Source organism: Hibiscus syriacus, unplaced genomic scaffold, assembly GCF_006381635.1.
Source record: "Hibiscus syriacus cultivar Baekdansim isolate YM2019G1 unplaced genomic scaffold, ASM638163v2 tig00113279_pilon, whole genome shotgun sequence".
Taxonomy (NCBI): domain Eukaryota; kingdom Viridiplantae; phylum Streptophyta; class Magnoliopsida; order Malvales; family Malvaceae; genus Hibiscus; species Hibiscus syriacus.
This window is the reverse complement of record NW_024063450.1, coordinates 605,379-619,775: the sequence shown is the minus strand read 5'-3', so window position 1 is coordinate 619,775 and position 14,397 is coordinate 605,379. Positions and strand designations below refer to the sequence as shown.

The 14,397-nt window shown below is 37.4% G+C and overlaps 1 pseudogene; it reads right to left on the bottom strand.

Annotated features, from left to right (window-relative positions):
* Nucleotides 1-2,576: 2,576 nt before the first annotated feature.
* On the bottom strand, nt 2,577-9,765 carry LOC120186090 (annotated as a pseudogene).
* Between the last annotated feature and the right edge of the window lie 4,632 nt (nt 9,766-14,397).

The window sequence follows — 14,397 nt, the reverse complement described above, 5'->3', positions numbered from 1 at the left end:
TTTCCTTATGCTTCATATTTTAATCTTCAAAGTTCACATTATATTCAATTTAGTCCCTATTTTCACCAATATTTAAAATGTGAAAATAGATGAAAAGAAAAATCAAGTAAATGAGCTTATAAATGATTCAATAAACAAGCATATAAACGAGTTTGTTTGTGATCATAACGAACCAAACACACCTCTGTTTGTGTTCATTCGTTTAATAGATTAACATAATAATTTCGTTCATACTCGTTTATTTAGCTTAATAAATGAACATTAACGAATGTTATACAAACGGTTCACGAACAGTTCATCGAACACTCTGTTTATTTATACCCCTAAAAGTTACTACCAAAATGAGTAACCAAAATGCCTTTTTCTAGAAAATATGAAGCAAAATTTAGCAACATCAATTTCCTTGGTTTGGGAATAAATTCTCTGTCAAGTACTATTGATCTCTTAAGGGAATCATAATGGATAAAATTGCCACCACGGGCATGGGCTGTATATAATAACTTTACATGCAATGTTGGACGAATGTAGAAAGGTGGTGAATGAGATCACAGAATAAAGGCCATAAATCATCTGTAGATTCGGGACTTTTGACCATAAAAGATAAGCAAGTGGTGTTAATTATTCTAACCATGACCAAAATCGCATAAAGGACCAAAATCGATCTTTTTCTGAATCGATAATTAAATCAAATGAACTGAAAATATAAAAGACCACCTATGTAATTTATATTTATTTTTAAGATTTTAACTGTCTTATGGTAGTATTTGTTTTATTTTAATTTAGATATATTTATACGCACTTTATAAATAATATTACTTGAATTTAGATCATTTAAAAAAAACATGTCACGGTTTATTATTAGAATCATTCTATGAATTCTGATTTTGATAGTTGACAAGGTAGTAAATTAATGTATATGTATTATACACGTAGTTCGAAGATTTGGAGTTAAAGAAAGAAAACCAAAGTTATAAATCAAAATCCTAATTTTAAAAAAATATATTATTTTTATTAATATTTAGAAAAATCAGCGAATTTTGATTCTCCATGTGGTCCATGGATAGGGAAAATGGAAGTAGTTCCATTGTTAAAAAAATATAAAAAGATGGATAAAAAATAGAAATAGATTATAAATGTTAAATTCGAATTTTAATATTATTAAATAGGATAAATTCTTATTTAGTACCTAAACTATCAGTTTTGATCTATTTTAATACCTGAACTTTTAATTTTTTTAAACTATACCTAACGTTTAGTTTTTGTTTCATTTTAGTATATGTCGTTAAAAATTTATCGTATTTAGTATCTAAACTATCAGTTTTGATCTGTTTTAGTACCTAAACTTTTATTTTTTTTCAAAACTTAATTACGATTTAGGTACTAAACGTGTTTTGGTAACTAAACATTCAATTTTTTCAGCACTTAAGTTTTGATACTAAAAATGAAACAAAAGCTAATCTTTAGACATAATTTCACAAAAATTAAAAGTTTGAATGCTGAAACGGATCAAAACTGATAGGTGAAGTACTAAATGGGTAGTTTACCCTATTAAATATTAGTTTCGAGAAGTAGTACTGAGAAATAAATGAATTAAGTGGCGAATTCAGCTTTACATTTTTTTCCCCTTTTACTAATCTGCCTAATGAATTTTATGATAAAAAATCAGTGGTGAATATAAGATTTTTTGTTAGAAGAGTTAATTTTTTAAATTTTAGAATGAGATGAACTTTCTAAATTTTAAGATACAAAAATAAATTATTAATTAAAAATATAAAAATAATATCTAAAATATATATTAATTTAAAATTTAAAAAAAAAAAGATACAGCCTCATCTCCTCTATTCATCCCTACAAAGTTGTCTTGTGATTTTCTTTGCTTTTGTATTGTCTGGTCATTTTTGTCTCCTTTTCGTTGCCATGCTTTGGAGGTATATTCTAGTCTAAAATTGTGAAAACTATGCCTTTTGATTTCAACACGGGGATCAAAATTCTCAGCCAGTTGGACTGAATATATAGAAAATTAGTAAATGTTTCTAATCATGATTTTTATGCAAATAAAAGTAGTGAATTTATTAAAAGTGAGAAAATATCTAAAATTAAAATGAAGATTTACAACTATAAACGTAAATTAAACATATGATTAAGGCATATTCCTATAACAATTAACACAAGAAACTAGTTATTTGTGATCAAAGGACGACCATACAAGGAAAATATTAAAAATTATTCTAAAAAATTCAAACAAGATATATATACAAACAAAAGCGAACCACAACAAATGATCAAACTATTGAAAGACCACCGACAGTCGCAAATCAAAATCAAACATCATGGGAAAATTTTCTCTTAACGCAAACCGTACATCCAAATCGAATTCAAGTGTCTAAGGTAGAGAAAATCACTAAGGTAACAAATAAACATAATCTTAATCAGTCGAAGTGTCGACAAATCTAACAATAAAAATTAAATGAAATAATGGTCATATAATCGAACACGTTGTCATCTTGAACAGTTTTTTTTTATCAAAGATAACTAAATATTCTTCATTCTTTTTGTTACAAATGGTTAAACACCCACACACTCGGCTAATTAATGAGGCTCTTCGATCTAAACACTGTTCAATAATTATTTTACAATCTTTGTGTAACACATAAAAGTTTACAATTACTTGGATCATACATTTAAGGGTGATTGTTGTCCCTCCAATGAGGGACTTATAGCTCTAGGTTCAATTTTCGTCATCATCAACCCTGGCCTCATTGAAAGATCATCTTCATCATGGTACGCATAAGCAAATCCCCCATGCCGAGTCATGTCCATCCCTGCGGTCTCATCGTCACTCGAAATCCTTAACAATTTCATCGTATGTAGCCCGTAGAACAGTGGTCCCATTGTGGCCGTCACCCACCCTACTATGGCCAATATTTGGATGATTTGAGCCCCTAATCGTTCCCTCCACCACCCATGAACAACCCGTACGGCCTCCCCGGTTTCCCCGGGTACACCTCGTTGACGTAGGCCTTTGTGGCGAATAATCCAGTGAAGAGTAAACCCCACGCGCCGCACCCTCCGTGTAATTGGGCTGCCTCGAGTGGGTCGTCGTACTTGAATTTGGATGCGAGAATGTTGAATCCGATTAGAACCCATGCTGCTACAAACCCACATATGACTGCAGCCCATGGTTCGACTACTGAACACCCTGAGGTGATTGCAGCAAAGCCTCCTAATAAACCATTGCACACATCAATTACATTCCAATGACCAACCAATAATCTCTTGCTAAAAAGGGTTGTCAGAGCAGCTGTGCACCCGGCCAATGTTGTCGTGACAGCTGTCCTCCCTATGGCACTCCATTGTCCGTAATAGTCTCGGCTACTATCATACCCTTTATGATGGTTAAAAATGAACCCGGGTTAAACCCGTACCACCCGAACCATAAAAGAAACGTCCCGAGGACTACTAACGAGGCACTGTGGCCACGTAACGCCACTGATCGACCTGCCCGATCGAATCGACCGATTCTCGGGCCTTCGAACAACGCGCCCCATAACCCGGCAATACCACCGACCATGTGAACCACACCCGAACTGGCAAAGTCAATGACGCCCGAGCCGAGTAAAAGGTTATCGAGTCGGATTGGGCTGGCCCACCCATCTGCGGACCAAAACCAATGTGAAACAACGGGGTAAACAAAGCCGGTTAAAAAGGAAGAGTAAATAAGGTAAGCCACGAATTGAGTTCTTTCAGCAATGGACCCACTAGTAATCCCAGCAGCATGTCACGGACTTAATCGCTCAATAAGCCTCGTGCGGCCTTAGCTCCTTTTCGCCCCTCGCGAAAGCTAAGTCAGCCTCACTCGAACTCGTGCTAGAGAAAGGATTGGCAAGGAAACAAAGAAGAAAGGAAAGAACTTAGAGAGAAAGCTTGTTGAATGCTTGAATGCTTACAACTCTTGGATGATTTACAAATGAGGATTCTACGCCTATTTATAGCATCTCACCTCCTCAATGGACGGTGGAGATTGATTTGATCCTACGGTAGGGAGAGATTCTCTAGAATTCTCCATTATTTCCTACCTAACATGGAAGACTCTAGAATGCTTCTAGAATATGTACAAGTCTTGAGTGTTCTAGAATAATCTACACTATTCTATCAACCTCCAAGACCAAATGTGGCCTAACATAGCCAAAATAGCCCAAAGTGTGGGGAAAAGGCCCAATTTCGTGACATTCTCCCCCACCTATTCTGGCGTCGTCCTCGTCGCCTTGTACGTTTTGAGATGTTCTTCGAACTGCCACAAGTCTTCAGCTAGTTCCCATGTTGCCTCAGACTCTGGTAGTCCTTTCCACTTGATTAAATACTCGGTACGCGGTGGGACTCCTCTCTTGCGAACCGTCCTGCTTGTGAGCACCGTTTCCACCTCTTTGTCATAAGACTTGGTTACTACGGGAGGTGCTCGATGCGAATACCCTCGGCTTGGGTCTTCCTTGTCGACATGATATGGCTTGAGCATACTTACATGGAAGACCGGATGAATCTTAAGTGTACTTGGCAAGTCTAAGCGATAAGACACTTTTCCCACCTTGGCAAGTACTTGGAATGGTCCCTCGTATCTCCGTATTAGTCCTTTGTGAACGCTTCGGAGGGCTTTGAATTGTTGTGGCAAAAGCTTCACAAAGACTAGGTCTCCAACGGAGAACTCTCGATGTCGTCTCTTCTCGTCCGCCCATTTCTTCATCTTCTTTCGTGCTTTCTCCAGACATGCGCGGGCGATGTCGGCGTTCTCCTCCCATGACTTAGCCATCTTGGCGGCCCCGGGACTCTTACCCTCGTCAAGTGGCATTGTCAATGTGTGCGGCGTGAGCGGTTGTTGTCCGGTCGCAAGCTCGAACGGACTCCGGCCTGTGGCTTCACTTCGCTGCAAGTTATAAGAGAATTGGGCGACGTCTAGCAATTTAGCCCAATCTCGCTGGTTAGCACTCACAAAGTGCCGCAAATAACACTCTAACAAGGAGTTCACCCGTTCGGTCTGCCCATCAGTTTGAGGGTGAAAGCTTGTGGAGAAATTTAACTCGGTGCCAAGGAGCTTGAACAATTCCGTCCAAAGGCGTTCGGTAAATCGAGGGTCTCGATCACTGATGATGCTCCTTGGTAGGCCCCAATACTTCACGACATTCTTGAAGAATGCTCGCGCGGCCTCCTCCGCAGTGCAATCCTTGGGGCATGGTATGAAAGTCTCATACTTAGAAAATCGGTCCACGACGACCATGATCGAACCGTATCCCTCGGACTTGGGTAATGCACTAATGAAATCCAAGGTGATCGCATCCCAAGGTCTTTGGGGAACTAGTAAAGGTTCCAGTAATCCCGCCGGCTGTCGGTTCTCCACTTTGTCTTGTTGGCACACAAGACAAGTCTTCATGTAAAGCTCCACACTATCCTTCATATGGGGCCAAAAGTATGCCGTCTTTAGCAATGCCATAGTGCGCTTTTGACCCGGATGACCAGCCCACTTGGTGTCGTGACACTCTTTGACAAGATCTCGCCTTAAGTTGTCCCACTTTAGAACATAGATTCGTCGTCCCTTGGTGTAGAGTAGACCGTCCTCTACCCAAAACCGTTGGGTTTTGCCATCGCTAGCCAGCTTTACTAATTCTCTTGTCATTGGATCTTGCTCAAGGCCCTCCTTGATGCGCTCCAACACGGTTCCCTTGGCTAGAGAGATCGCAGCGAGCTCCGCCTTTCGACTTAAGGCATCGGCTACAACGTTGGCTTTGCCCGGCTTATATTCCAACATGTAGTCGAACTCGGCTAGGAAGTCTTGCCACCTAGCTTGTTTTGGTGATAGCTTCTTCTGGGTCTGAAAGTAACTCGTCGCCACGTTGTCGGTCTTGATGGTGAAGTGCGCGCCGAGTAAGTAATGTCTCCATACCCGCAAGCAATGGATGATGGCTGTCATCTCCTTCTCTTGCACCGTGTACCGCCTCTCGGTGTCATTCAGCTTGCGGCTCTCAAATGCTATCGGGTGTCCCTCTTGCATTAATACTCCCCCGATAGCGAAGTCGGATGCATCGGTATGTACCTCGAACGGCATGGTAAAGTCGGGTAAGGCCAAGACAGGTTCTTGGCTAACTGCTGCCTTCAGGTTCTCAAAGGCCTTTTGACATTGTTCGGACCACTCCCATGCCTTCCCCTTCTTGAGTAGGTCCGTTAATGGTGATGCTCGTGCCGAGTAGCCCTGTATAAACCGACGATAATAATTTACTAGACCAAGGAAGGACCTCATCTCACTTACCTTGGTCGACGGCTCCCACTCGGTTATGGCCTTGATTTTGTTCCTGTCCATTAATAGCTTCCCGTGGCCGATTACATGTCCAAGGAAGTGTACTTCCTCGGTGGCAAACGTGCACTTTTCCTTCTTGACGTACAGCTCGTTTTCTCGAAGTATCTTGAACACAATCCTCAAGTGGTCTACATGTTCTCCGATGGAGTTACTGTATACCACGATATCGTCCAAGTACACCACCATGAACTGGTCCAAGTACGGTTGGAAGAGCTTGTTCATGAGCGTGCAAAACGTCGCCGGTGCATTTGTTAGACCAAAGGGCATGACCAACCACTCGTACGATCCGTATCGGGTGATGCATGCAGTCTTTGGCTCGCCGCCTTCTGCTATTCGAACTTGATAGTAGCCTTTTTGCAAGTCCATCTTCGTGTACACCTTGGCTCCTCCAAGTCTGTCAAATAAATCGGCAATCAAAGGGATCGGGTAGCGATTTTTAATGGTTACCTTGTTAAGTGCCCGGTAATCGACGCACATGCGCAATGACCCATCGTGCTTCTTTTGGAAGAGTACCGGTGCGCCATACGGTGCCTTCGAAGGTCGAATCATTCCCATATCGACTAGCTCCTTGAGTTGCCTTCGAAGTTCCTCAAGTTCGGGTGGGGCTATTCGGTAGGGTGCCAGGGCAGGCGGCTTGGCACCGGGTTCCAACTCGATCTTGTGATCCACCTCACGCCTCGGTGGAAGTTTATTTGGTAACTTGGGCGGCATCACGTCCTTGTTCTCCTCTAAGACTTCACGGATGATCAATGGTAGGTCATCCGTTTTCTCGATCTCGTCATCTTCCTTTAGCATGGCCAAATAAGTAATGTCCCCTTTCTTGATGCCTTTACCAAGTTGTATGGCCGAGAGTTGGGTGGCATCTCGACCTTGCTCTTTCGGTGCCTCGACCGTGGGGATCATGCAAGGAGACCCTTTCTCCAAGATGCAAACAGAACTAAAGGAAGGCATAGGGATAGCGGTTACCTGTCGGAGAAAGTCTAACCCCAAAACGACCTTAAAGTCATCCATGGGAATGACAGAAAAGTTCACTTGGCCCTTCCAAGTGCCTAAGCGTAGCTCGACCCCTCGTGCCACGCCATGGAGTGGTACAGCTTGTGTGTTTACCGTCTTGAGCCATCATGTGCTCCCAGTGTACTTTAGGCCCAAACGGTTGGCTTCGTCTTTAGACACGAAATTGTGGGTAGCTCCCGTGTCCACCATGGCTCTTGTCGGCTTCTCGTTGATCACCGCTTCTACATACATGAGCCCATTACTCGATGTTGGTGTCAATGGCTTGGCCTTCAAGGCGTTTAGAACTTGGAGTGACCCCATCTCGGCTTGAGACTCTGTGTCTTGACGATCGACGATGGCTGACAATGAACCAAGTTTGGGACAGCTACTCATCGGATGCGGTCCTTTACACAAGAAGCATCCTCCTTTGGGAACAAAGGCCTTTTTCTTCTCTTCATAGTCCCTTCGGCTCGGACGTCGATCACGATCTCCCTCTTTAGCTTGTGGCCTTCGGTGATCTCGGTCTCGGTTGCCTTGATAATTCTCCCGCCGTTCTCCCCCATCTTTGGCTGGATACTTATCTTTATTTTTCGTCGCATTGGTGTGGGAGTAGGGTTGGAAGTCGACGAGTGACTCGGCGATGACAATGGCCTCATCAACCGTTTTAATGTCCCGACGGTGCATCTCTTGCTTGGCCCATCCTTGTAGTCCGTCAATGAAGTAGAACAAGAGATCTTCTTCGGACATATTGGGAATTTGAAGCATAAGGGTTGTGAATTCTTTCACATAGTCCCGCATAATACCCCGTTGCTTCAACTCCCGCAATTTCTTGCGAGCCTCATAGACCACATTCTCGGGATAGAAGTGCTTCTTGAGTTCTTTCTTGAACTCATCCCACGTATCTATCCGACAAGCTCCTCGCTCAATGTCGGCATGTTTCCTACGCCACCATAACATAGCAGTATCGGAAAGATATAAGGCAGCGGTCTTTACCTTGGCGGCCTCGTCGTTAAGGCCGATTCCCTCAAAGTATTGCTCCATCCTCCATAGGTAGTTTTCGACTTCCTTGGCGTCCCTTGTCCCGTTAAACCCTTGCGGCTTGGGGCACTCGACCCTCGGGGTGGAGACATGGTTAGCACCCCCACTAACGGCGGCTCTCTTGCAGAGCGTCAAGTCCTCCTGCATCCCCTCGATGCTTTCACGGACGGCTTGGATCATATCCTCTAGCTGTATGAACCGAGCTTCCACCTCGTTGTTGGTCTCTTCGGCATTTCCTTTGAGTGTGTCAACTTGCTCCAAAACATGGTCCTCCAACGTCTTGAAGTCGTGCTAGACCCTTTCCAGCTTCTCGCCAAACTCTGCCACCATCGGTTCTATGGAAGTGCTCTCGCGGGCCTTACTTTGGTCCCTCTTCTTATTCTTGTTGGTGGGTGCAGCTTCTCTTCCACGTTCCTCAGCAACAGTCGACTCGTTCGAATTTCCGGCCATTCCTACAATACACGTGCACGATATTGACGCCTTTACCGGCTCTTATACCAACTGTCACGGATTTAATCACTCAATAAGCCTCGTGCGGCCTTAGCTCCTTTTCGCCCCTCGCGAAAGCTAAGTCAGCCTCACTCGAACTCGTGCTAGAGAAAGGATTGGCAAGGAAACAAAGAAGAAAGGAAAGAACTTAGAGAGAAAGCTTGTTGAATGCTTGAATGCTTACAACTCTTGGATGATTTACAAATGAGGATTCTACACCTATTTATAGCATCTCACCTCCTCAATGGACGGTGGAGATTGATTTGATCCTACGGTAGGGAGAGATTCTCTAGAATTCTCCATTATTTCCTACCTAACATGGAATACTCTAGAATGCTTCTAGAATATGTACAAGTCTTGAGTGTTCTAGAATAATCTACACTATTCTATCAACCTCCAAGACCAAATGTGGCCTAACATAGCCAAAATAGCCCAAAGTGTGGGGAAAAGGCCCAATTTCGTGACAAGCAGCTATGGCAAAAGCCCATTGATAAAGGAAAAAACTATAATAAGCCGAACGTGAAGGGAAAGCTTTAAGACCAAAGAAGTGACGTCCGATGAAACCATTAGATGGTGCACCAAAGGCCAAGGCGAAACCGAAGAGGTAATACGAGAGAGCACCGGCTGCGGCGTCGAGGACGTTAGTCAACATGATATTCATGGTGTTCTTAGCTCGGACCGAGCCCGCACAAAGCATGGCGAAGCCGAGTTGCATGGCGAAGACTAGGTAAGCGGAGAAGAGAAGGTACGTGTTGTCGATGGCATGAGTGGTATCGGATAGTTGGTTGGGGATGCCGCAGAGGAAGGAGGCGAGGGCGGTTGCATTGGAGGAGGAAAAGGAGAGGAGGTTGGAGGCGGAACAATTGAGGGAATCCATGGCGAAAGGGATGCAAACACAGGTGGGCAATAGTGTGATTATATAGAGAGTTCAAAGGAGTGGTGGAGGGTATGAGACAATGACAAATTTTGTTATTCCTTTTTGTAGCAAACTTCAAAAATGAGAATTCTATACTATAATAATCATACATTAAATAAAGATTTACCTCATAGTTAGCATATCATGATGTGTATATGATGATGTAATTAAGACATGATAGATTATAAATTATTTAAATTTAATTTAATTAATATTTGATTCGAATAAATTCGATTTAAGTTTGATTTCAAATATAGGTGCATGCGTGAAGGGGATAAAATGAGATTCGAGTGGTGCCAATTTGCATAGCTACTAGCAGACAATGTGATTTATATGGTGCTCTCTAATTGTAGAAAAATAAAAGCGTGCAGCCAAATAAATTAACACCACACCACCGCCCAAGTGGCAGCACTTTGTGTCGCGAAACCAGGCTGACTCTTCTGCAGTGGATTCTGATTCTAGCTATTACTATTATTATCGGAGTTAATTGCATCAAATGTACTCAAGGTATGATCCACATTTTAAATTGATCCCTAAATTTTTACTATCATTTTTAATTATTCCTCACACTTTTAAACATTCCAATTTCATCTCCAAACCATTACCTTCATTCTAAATTAGTCCCCAAACTTTTTGAACATTTCAATTTTATCCCAAACTATATGTATATACTAGTTGTATCCCTTGTTAATAAAATGGTTAGGTCAAATTATATTATTATATGTTTGAAGAAAATAAAATTTAGGTTATGGGGTCGAAACTAATCATATATTTGGAGGAATTTGAGGATGAAATTGGAAGTTTTAAAAGTTTGGAGATCAATTTATAAAATGATCATAATATTTGGATGAAATTAGAATATTTAAAAGTTTAAGGACTAATTTTGAATGAGAGTCAAGTTTGAGGATTAAATTAAAATATATAAAAGTTTAAAGACCAATTTAAAATAAAAGTTATAGTTTGAAGATATTTGATGTAATTAACTCTATTATTATATTAAGTGTTTAATAGAATTAATATCATGAATTAAAAATGTATTATTAACCAAGTCAAATCAAGAATAAAATGCTGAGTAGATTCACCTCAGCATCTTCAGGTCCCACTATTATTCAAAAGTTATTTTATTAATTTGTTTATTCAATTAATTGAAAATTTTGTTTTTAACAAAAATAATGAAATTTAAATTAAATTAAATAATAGCTATTCATTAAATATTCATTTACAAAGTATAATATAATTATATAGTATAATTTTTAAAATTTTATATTAATTAAAATTCGTAGACGATTAAAAATAATAATTTAAATTTAAATTTAAAAATGAAGATATTTATGAAAATGTCTATATTTTTTTTTTTAATTGTAATTAATTCTTTTATTTATAATGAAAAGGTTAAATTAATGATAGCAATTTATAGTTTCATAAAGAGTTTAATTAGTTTTAAAGTAAATATGTAACATTTGAATATATAGGATTCTATTATATAATATAAAAATATTTTAATTTTACATAGATTTAGTACCGTTAGATGAGTGAAAATAGATGGTTGAGATTAACAATAGGAAATAAGAAAATATTCACCGGGAAAAAAAAGAGTTAATATATGTCATCTATTTTCACTCATCCATATCTTAAATTTATAAAATTAAAATAGTTTTACATTTAATAAGTGGATGACAAGCCTACATGTTCAAGATGAGCAGAAAACTGAATTTCTTTCGATAATCTATTTATTTTAATGATAGTGTCCATCTTAAAATTTTATTTGTGCTCACCCCATATAAAAAATTTTATTATTGATATATATGTGTCCAGCCTCAATATATTTTTAAATCCGTCACTAATCCTACCCTTATATATATATATATATATATATATATATATATATATATATATATATATATATTCATATATAAATATTTTTTCTTTGATTAAGTTAAAGGCGATTACAAACTAGCATACGTTATAAGAACTTTTAATCATTTGGCATTGAACGCTCAATCGTCCTTGTAGTCATTGGTGCTTGAACCCTGACCTTTAGAAACAACAAATATTTTTTTAATAACTGAGATAAATTAGTTTGTGCTATTCATATCTTAATATTAGTTTTTTGTCAAAAAAAACTATTAGTTTGATTTGCATGTCAACCGGATATACCTAAGAGTGAGCGTTTGATCGAGTCGAGTTAACTCGAGTTGACGAGTCATATTTTATAACTCGGAGTTGACTTGAAATTTTTTCAAGTCGAGTCAAGTCAAATTTTCGAGTTTATATTTAAATTTAATTGTAAATATTTACAATATTATGACATTATGTTATTCTAATTTAAATGTTATTTTATAATCATATACAACACACACACACACACACACACACACACACATATATATATATATATATATATATATATTTTTTTTTTTTGTATTTTTTCATATTTAATTTACATATACCATACAAAGTCGGGGACTCGACTCATAATTCGACTCAAACTTGAAAATCAATCTACTAATTACTAAAAATTTGAGTTATTCAAGTTGTATTTACAACTCGATTTGAACTTGAAATTTTTTCGAGTCGAGTCGAAAAAATCTATTTTTTCAAATCGAGTCAAATTTTACTCACCCCTAGATGTACCGGAATAATAAACTCTAATTTTTATTTCTGTGTAAATTATGATAGATTATAAGACGAGTTCCTGTCTATTTAGGTATATATGGAATCTTAGTTTATTTTGTATTTTATATAAAAAGTAATTTAATAAAAACAAAATTTATATTTAAATATAAAATTAAAATTAAATAAGTTAGTAGAATTAATTAATTTAAAGAAAAATAATTTTATTCTTTATATATTTATTAAAGTATTATTATTTTCATTTTAATTAATAAATTTTAAATCTCAGAGCCACTCTTGCTTGTTTTCGGTGTTTTCTGATTGTTGGTGTCTAAAGTCAGAGATTTTGGGCTTTAGACAATCGGGTGTTTCCAATCCCATGGGAATGAGTTTCTTATAGCCCCTGATTGTAAAGCATGTCAACCAACCAACGAATTAACAGAAATTTGTTAACCCAAACCAATTCCATGACACCTCAGCAAGAAACGACCACCCCCAATATTAACCAGAAATCAATTCCCTGACAACCTATTACAATCTTCGATACTACAAGTTGACATGCACAAAAATATTGAATTGTTGTGCACGAAGCAAGTAATTTGAGTAGGAAATTAATTGTTGTTATTTTTTAAAGTTTCGAGTTCGAGCACATGAATACTATGGGTGTGAGCGTTCAATATAAAATAGTTGAAAATTATTTTTGAGTAAATACTGCCTTATACTTACCTCAGATTAATACATAAATAAATATATGTTTGTGTTCTTCTCACATATCTATTAGGATCACGTAATCATGGGTAAACCTAGGAGGGAGATTAAAGTAATCGTCCCTAAAATTTTTAAATTATCATATATTTTAAATTTTTTATTTTTCAATAATTTAATTTTACCTTTTAAAATTTTATAAATTTATCACACCCTACATTTTTTAAAAATTCATTACTTAACGTAAAATTTTGTGACTGACGTTGAGCACAATGTTTTTCCCATTGTTCGTGCAATCTCCAGCCTCCTAATACTGTCTTAGCTAGCTAATTCAGGATTTGCCTCCTCGAAATTTGACGTGGGTACATTATATTTGAGAATGGATCTTGTCTTTATGCCTTGCTTGTACCAGCATGGCAAAGGTTTTATTTTTGGTTTGGTGGAGGGTTTCTTTTTTAACTATAATCATAGTTTAAAACAATTACCAAAATAAAATAATTAATTAATTATGTTAAATAATATTAAATTCTATTTTTCATAACTTCTGTCTTAAAAATCAATTTTTTTATTTACATTTAAACTATTTTTTTAACTCGACGGAAATTATTTTTGAAAAATATGTATTTAGAAACGAAATCATCATTCATCATTTTAAGTTAGGCATGAACCATTTACTCAATTTAAAAAATATTTAAAAGTTCTGATGAGATCATATATTAGAGTGTTAGTTGTTGGTCGATTATATATAAATTTTATATTAATTCATGTGATATTTTTAGTGTTATCACTACCGTATGAAATAGTGCGATTCCGCATGAAATTGATAAAAAAAATTTAAAAAAATTAAAAATTATGATGAAGCCATATAATTGATTCTTAAATTACAAATGTTGTCAATAAATTCATGTGATATTTTTTTAATTTATCACTGTCTTGTGGCATTACGATTTTGTCTGTGACATTAGCAAGTTCTTTAAGAGAACAAGTATTTTTTAAAAAAAATTAAATAATATATTAATATTTTTTATTTTCTCATTATATATTAAATAATCTATTTAAAAACTTTATTCAATTATCACATGCCACAAGATAAAAATATGTTATAGAAAGTACGAGTCTCAAAAACCAATAAACTAAAAATTTATAACAAAGTGACAATCTAAACAATCCAATTTTCTTTTATAAAAGTGGACCATAAAAATATGGTTAGCCGTTACCCATACGAACAGGGATGAACCTAAAGAGGAGTAGGACATTCTTATATCTCAGATATTTTCTGTGTTTTCTATTAAAAATAGGT